The 7,490-nt window shown below is 35.5% G+C and overlaps 1 pseudogene; it reads left to right on the top strand.

Moving 5' to 3' along the window:
• Positions 1 to 1,177: 1,177 nt before the first annotated feature.
• Positions 1,178 to 1,673, top strand: LOC102519603 (annotated as a pseudogene).
• Positions 1,674 to 7,490: the final 5,817 nt, after the last annotated feature.

The raw sequence follows: 7,490 nt of genomic DNA, 5'->3' as shown, positions 1-7,490 counted from the left end.
CCCTGTATCTCTGAAATAACCTTCATTACTAAAGACAATCTCATGTGTCTTTCTACCTTGCAACCTTTAAGATCCTGACAGAGATGAACTTTTCATATAATTTAAGCTACAACTTCATGCTACAGCTTTCTTTATTATTTAAGTCATTTGAGATGAAAATCTTTATTGAGTGAATGGTACAACTTTCTGTTTCCTTTTAAACATAAGATACTGAAATCTAAAAGTTCAGTCTCCTACCACCTACTCATTTCCATAGTCAATCTCTTTTTTTTTTAATAATTTAGTGTATTGTCTCAGATTTTAATAAAATTGCTCAAAGTTAAAACAAACCACAGAGTAACCCCTCCTACCTCCAACCCAGAAACCCAGGTATGGATTAGCACTGGCTGAAAAAATTTCCTTGGATATCACTAGTTGTTACTAATAATGTAAAATTACCATCATCAAGATTATTTATTTTATTGCAAATATCCTCATGGTATATTAAGATATATTGGTCCCTATATATACACACCATTTAATGCCCCAGCGAATTTTGCTTACTTTTTTGTTGTGGTTATTCTTTGACTGCTTAGTACGTATTTATTAAGAGCCTACAGATCACAAAGAATGGCAGAAAAATAAAACAAGGTCCCCTTCCTCAATGAACTTACAGAAAGTTGGAGTTTCATCTTTTTCATTTATTTCTACCAATCTTTCCTATATCTTATAGATAGATCTTCAAAATGTGCACAAAGCAAACTTCCTAGTTGAATTCTGAATTACACAAGACAGCAAGGCAGGAGAAGTGTTAGCACCAAAACAATCCACAAAACAAAATGCTCTGTTGATCATATAGTCTTTTTTCTGTTTCCTCCTTATTTTCAACTACTATATTTTGCTATTGTCAGAGCGATTGCCTTTAGCAATTTCCTCCTTACTCCCACCCAATGCCCATTTTCCAAAACACTGCTGTGAAATGAGCTGGTCAGTGTTGTTGGGACTCTGCAAGAAATATACTCAGAGTGAGGACCTGGGATGGTCCTTTCCTGGTTACTTTACAGAACCTTTATGGCAGACGATTCCTGCTTCATTTCAACCTTTTTTGCTTGTAATCAGGTTTTCAACTACGTGGTGGAAAATATGGAATCTAGACGTCTGACTTCTTAGTAAATGAGGTATTAGTCTTTATTAGTCCATGGAGGGTGAGGTTCATTCAACAGCACACATTTTGAGCATCTATTACATGAAAGGCGTTGTGTTAGTACTGTGGTAGGTGGCCGACTCTGCTCTCAAGGAGTTTATATTAGTACAGTGTGACACTCTTGCGTAACTTGAAAATAGGCGCCGACGTGTATTGCAAGTTTAGCGGTTTCACGCAGAAATTACCAGGAGCATGGGCTTCCGATGCTTATAGCCCTCAGGGATAAACGCCTGTGGTTTCCAAAGAAGCACCGCCTAGCATACTTGCCACACCAACTGAACTGAGTTCCAATTCGACTGCATATGATTATGCTGGAAAAACAAAGTTCCAGAGACACAAAAGTTTTTTCCAGAAACCTGACGGTGTGCCCATCCACCTGAAACGAGGCCTGCCTGACCAAATGCTTCACAGGACCACCATGGCAATGATGGTGGGAGGGCCCATCTACTGCCTGATCTCCCTCTACATGGCCCAGAAACAAAAGAGTTAGGCTGTTGAGGACTGGTTTGATTTTTGGCATAAACCCTTTGAATTTTCATGTTTCATTTTATTTCGGTAAATTTTGTTTTTAGTTGAACGGCCTTTCTTAACATTTTTCATGAAAATAGAAAGATATTAAGACAATATTTTAGTTTGTTCATAAAATGCACATGGTCTGTCAGAGCTCATTCGATAGCTAAAACCATTGTTTAAAGAAATGAATGCTGCCCTCCGCATTTCGGCTCCTGATTTTTCTGGAGGTTCTGAATGAAGGTTGCACACAGGCTCATTAATGGCAGTCTGTGCTGAGGTTCTTGGGGACTACCAGTGGAGTTTTGAGCATGGGGTGGAGAAGCCTTTCTGGATTTGGATGTGACTGAGGAAGGAAGACAGAAGCCAAGGCCAGGCACATGAAATGAGATATTTGAGTTAGTAGTCACCTTGGGGATTTTTCCATCTTAAACAGTAAAATGTTAATAGAAATTATTTGCAACCTGCCTCTGTTCATCGGGCAGTTATTTGCATCATCTCAGATCTTTAGTGAAAATTTTTGTGTAATTGTTAACATATTTATTCCACCATGGGAACAGAGAACACCTGTTTAGTGTTGCACTTTAGGCCAATGTCTGTTTTATTAATGCAGCTGTGACACAAATTCTCCTTTACCTTTTAAAAATGTTATGGCTTTAAATTATGATTTGTTTTAATTGTGGAATAAATACATGAATGGTAAAACAAAAAAAGAAATAACTTGAAAATAGGTTTAGCCTCTAATACTCATCCCATTAAAATCCATTCACAATAGATATGGCCAACCACGCTAGACAAAACCCAAGACATCGCAAATATGTGATGAAATTGAATGGAAAAAAAATTAACACTCTAATCAAGGAAATTTGGGAGTAATCTCAGGAAGGGAGAACTAAAACGTGATTGTAATTTTGGAAGTAAAACCTTAATAAATCATATCACATACATTTTGGGGGGGGGGGATGTGAACCAGAAGGAGTTGAGTGAGCCACAGAAACATGAAAACAAAGATTTACAGAAGGAAATGTCTCGCAGAAATTTCCACTCACTATTTAAAGACAGCGAGATTCTTGGCTAAGATGACTGGAGCAGCCATGTTTCCTTGGCAATGTGTCCCTAAAATGGGTGAGAGTACCTCCAGTCAACTTATCTGGTGTTTCTGAGGATTTCCAAATTCCCACTGTTCTGATTCCGTACTCATTAAGCAAACTTCTGATAGTAATTTGGCACCCTATGTTACCTTTCCCACAGGTACAGAACGCTCTGGTCAGCTAATATTAACATTAACTTTACCTGACAGTTCATTTCTCATTGTAAATTAATAAATGGGAATTCTGATATCTGTGTGAACTTGACTAATACAGGTATGCTTCTGAGAGCTGGCGCTCCTTCTCAATGCTACTGCCAAATCATTTTTCTAAGTCTGCAATGCTGAGACCAGACAGCCTTTCCCCAGAAGCTACTCTCTCTGTTTAATTATATGCCTTCTTTGAAGTGTGACATTGTCATATCACCCAAAAGGTAATAAATACACGCTTTGTAAATAAATAGAAGTCATTTGTGAATAGTATCTATTTTTCTCAAATTAGTTCTCCAAGTTACATTGGGATAGAGAAAAGGGAATAAAATTGCAAAAGCTCACCTATAACCAAGAAAACACACTGGGACTACATTCCGAAACCCTGAGGACAAGAACCCATAATGAATCTCTTCTGTCGATCCTCTGGGTAGAGAGATAGTGAAAACAGATGAGATAGTATATTTTAGCTTCTTATATGAAGCACCACATTCCACTCTCATATACCACATAGAGCTCATTGTGCTCTTAAGTATTCCTGGAATTTTAACACTTTTGTTTTAAGAATCCACAATTCTAATTTCTTGTGCTACTCGGAGAGAAAAATGAGGGAAAAGTGTTAGAGTTAACTGCTAGTCATAGAATCTCCGTTAACGGAGGACAGTTCTCTCCCCAAAACTAATCATAAAGCTACATTATTGAGAGACCTGGAGAGGGAGTGACAAATGAATGCCACTCACTCAACCATCCCACCCCTGCTTGCTATTGGTTTGTGCCTTGGTGTGAATGATAGTATCAAGATTCTTTCAAATACTGACTTTTGGTACCTGTCCAGTTACACTTAAATTCCTACTTTCTATAAGTTGATGATTTTTGATCCTTTTGGTATTCAAAACGCTCTTCAGTGATAATTGTACAATTTCAACTTTCTTATATGCTATACAGGAAATCAATATTTGACAACATTGTTTACATGGTGCATATAATGTTGAAATTCAACAAATTATTTCTCTAACCTTCAGTCAAGGCCTTCTGGCTTAGCATGAACATATTTCAGAACATAAAATGTTGCTGCAATAGTCAATATGATAAGCTGATGGGTGCATAGATGAACAATTAAATGGATCTGAGCAATGGATTTTATATATGGTTGAGTATTTTTTCTTATAATGGAGGTACTGGGGATTGAACTCAGGACCTCGTGCGTGCTAAGCACATACTTTACTACTGAGCTGTACCCTTCCTGCTATAGTTGAGTGTTTTTAAATTTTTCAAAGCTTTACAGAGACAAACTTTAATGAAATGAAATAATTACAGTTGCGATTTTTTTAAATGAAGGAAACTTCTTAGGTATGCTTTTCAAATGGAACAACAGTCTAATAAATGAGAGCACTCTAACAAAGTCAAGACAGAAGTTCTCGAAAGAGAACTGAAAAAAATCTGAGCAAGTGCCAAGGACCTATGTGAATGCATTTGGTTTTCATTCTGTAATGCTTGCCAAAGAAAGACAAAGAGACTTCAAGAAAGTACCATGATAAATGAAAGGCAGGTTAGTGCAGTTGTATGGACTCTGGACCCAGAATGCCAAGTTGATGATCCCAACTCCTCTTTTTACTAGCTTTGCAACCTTGGACAGGTTAATTAATCTCACTGGTTCCTGATTTCCTCAAATGAGGAAGTCGACTTCAAGTAAATTGATGAATGTAAAATGCTAAGAACAGCACTTGGCTTATAGTAAATGAGAACTGGTAGCTGTTGTTAAAACATGTGTTTCCTTCTCAGGTCACTAATTCTATAGTACTTTGTGATAGAAAAAGCTGTTCAGTGGATACTATTCCCAATGCATCATGGGAAGCCGATGTCAAACATACTGTAAAAAATGGTGGTTGTCCTTTTGAGGTCTGTGGTTGTCAAACTTAGCTGAGCAGTAAAATCACAGATTTGAAAGCCCCATTCTAGACATACGGAATCAGAATTAATGGCAGTGGAGGCTAGGAATCTATAGTTTTTAAAGTGCCTTAAATAATTTTAATAGAGCTGGCATGTCCCAGTTCAGTAGACTAGGATTGAGTCCCACTGGTTTAGGTAAAATAAAACTTTCATAGTCAACAGTAACCATCTAAAGCTTATTTCATCTCTATGATTACTTTCATATTGGACTAGAATCATCTGTTTGTAAGTACGTGTCTCTTAACTTCTACCCAATATTCTGAACCCCATGAGTGCAGTAACTCTATATGAGTGTTTACGTACCTCTCTGATCATGCCCTCATGCCCCTACACAAACATCTACAGAAGTGCCTGACCTGCAATTGACATTTAATAAAAAGTTTGTTAAAAGATGTAAGGAAAGGAGAAAGAAAAAAGTGATACTCCTTCAGTGATTTCTCCTCCTGGAATTAAAAGTTGGACTCAGTGTTTTGAGATTTGTATTCCATGAATCAGAAGAAGTTGCATTTAAAGAGCTAATTTTAGGGGGCAGGGTAAAGCTCAGTTGTAGAGTGAGTGCCTAGCATGCATGAGGTCCCAGGTTCAATTCCCAGTACCTCCATTAAATAAATAAATAAACCTAATTATCTCCCCTTATTAAAAAATTTTTAAAAATTAAAGAGCTAATTTTAAGCACTTAAGAAAATCAGTATCTGCAACCATATTCAATAAAAATGTAATATATATGGATAAATAGTCAAAACTATGTTAATTAATGTCCTACCTTGTTAGAAAAAGGGGTTGAAAGTGATTTGTCAACTCAGTTCGTAGGCTCTTTATAAGGGCTGAAACGACCAAAGCACAGAAGGTTGGTTTGACTGTTTCTGTTATCTTAATGAGCCAACTGAATCAGATAGTTGCCAACTTGTTAGTCAACATTCAACCTTTATGGTATCTGATTATATGAATTTGGCTGTAATGGTCTCACTGATTTGCTGTACAAATATAAACAGAGCACTCCATTCTGTCTGTTATCATTGATACGGTGGTTAGGTCAGGAAGATATACCTGGCCTTATTAGCTGCTATCTGAGCCCATGACTATAAGCTGAAAACACACTCCTTTTTATACGAAAAGAATCTTACCTTTTTTGTTCACATAGCCTGCAAAATAATTTTGAAAATAGGCATCCCTCCTTGCATATTTTTATAGGTGACATGTATAATTTTTCACCATATATTTAAATAGCAGCAAAAATATAATTTTCAACATATTGTAAATAAAAGTATTTTAAAATAAAATAGTTACAGCCCTCTTTTAAATGTATCTGATGGATTCTAACTACTATAGCAATTCGATGCTTTCAGAATCCACTTTTAAAAACACGTGCACAAGCTTTTAAAAGTAAAAACATCTGCATCATTTATTTTTCTTCCTGAATTCATATTTCTTTCTACTTTACTCACTGAATTTTATCCTAATAAAATGTATTTTATGCTGGAAAGTCTTATTTTTCACCCTACTATATATGAATATAAATTAATATTTAGTTTAATATAAAATGATCATGAGGTTATAAGTGTTAAAATTTGTCTTCTAGACTGAGTTATGATTACACTTACTAGATATACACAATTGATCAAAACAACTTAAATATCTAACAGTTTTTTAAGAATAATTATTAATCATAAAAAGTAAAATTTTATTGCAAGTGCCTCTCTTAAAGCAATGAATGGAGAATATTTTCAATTAGCACATGGATTTGTAGACGAGTATTACTTATTGCAGGGTTCAGAGTAAATTATATTTTTATTTTTATTTATAAATATAAGCAATGAGAAAAATTTATCTTATACAAGGAGATGGGGGTGGAAAGAAGTTTGTTACAGAACTGTTACTCGATTATTTAAACTTCTTCCCAGTTACTTAGTGATGTACCATCAAAAAGAATTTTAATGATCTATTATCTGATAATCTGATTATATTCAACTTCGATTTCATTCAAAAGCAAAAAAATTGAAATCTATTTGGTTTGCAAAATAACCTATTGCTTAGGCTTTACAATCATTTACTTTCTCAACAGAAATCTTTAAAATGATTCCTTTATTGGGCACCCCAAATGCATTATACCCTGAGGCAGTGTCCCAAAGCAAGATCCCTGGTACGTGAGGACTGTCTTTCTTCTGTAAACAGAAGGGGAAATGCAAGAGACATGATGATAAAGAAAAACCTCTATGACATCTTCTTTTTGTTATAACAATTTTAACAAAGAGAATTTGTTAGTTGAAATCTGAAATTTGATTCTTTTAAAACTATTGATGTCAGAGTACCTTTTAGAGTATCTTCATATACATCCAAGGGCACATGTACCCCAGTTTGAAGACAATTGATGTGTGGAATGCTGAATCCTAAAGCTTTTGATAGAGCCTCTTTGTAATGTGAAAAACTGTAGATAAGCTTGCGGCTTCAAAAGAACTCAATTTCCATTTGTTCACATTTTCAAATTTGAAGCAAGGTAAATCTACCCCCCTGTGGATTGTTTTATTTTGATGATTTATAAAGTCAAAAATA

Source organism: Camelus ferus, chromosome X (assembly GCF_009834535.1).
Source record: "Camelus ferus isolate YT-003-E chromosome X, BCGSAC_Cfer_1.0, whole genome shotgun sequence".
In the NCBI taxonomy this organism is placed as follows: Eukaryota; Metazoa; Chordata; class Mammalia; order Artiodactyla; family Camelidae; genus Camelus; species Camelus ferus.
This window is presented reverse-complemented; position numbering and strand designations above follow the sequence as displayed.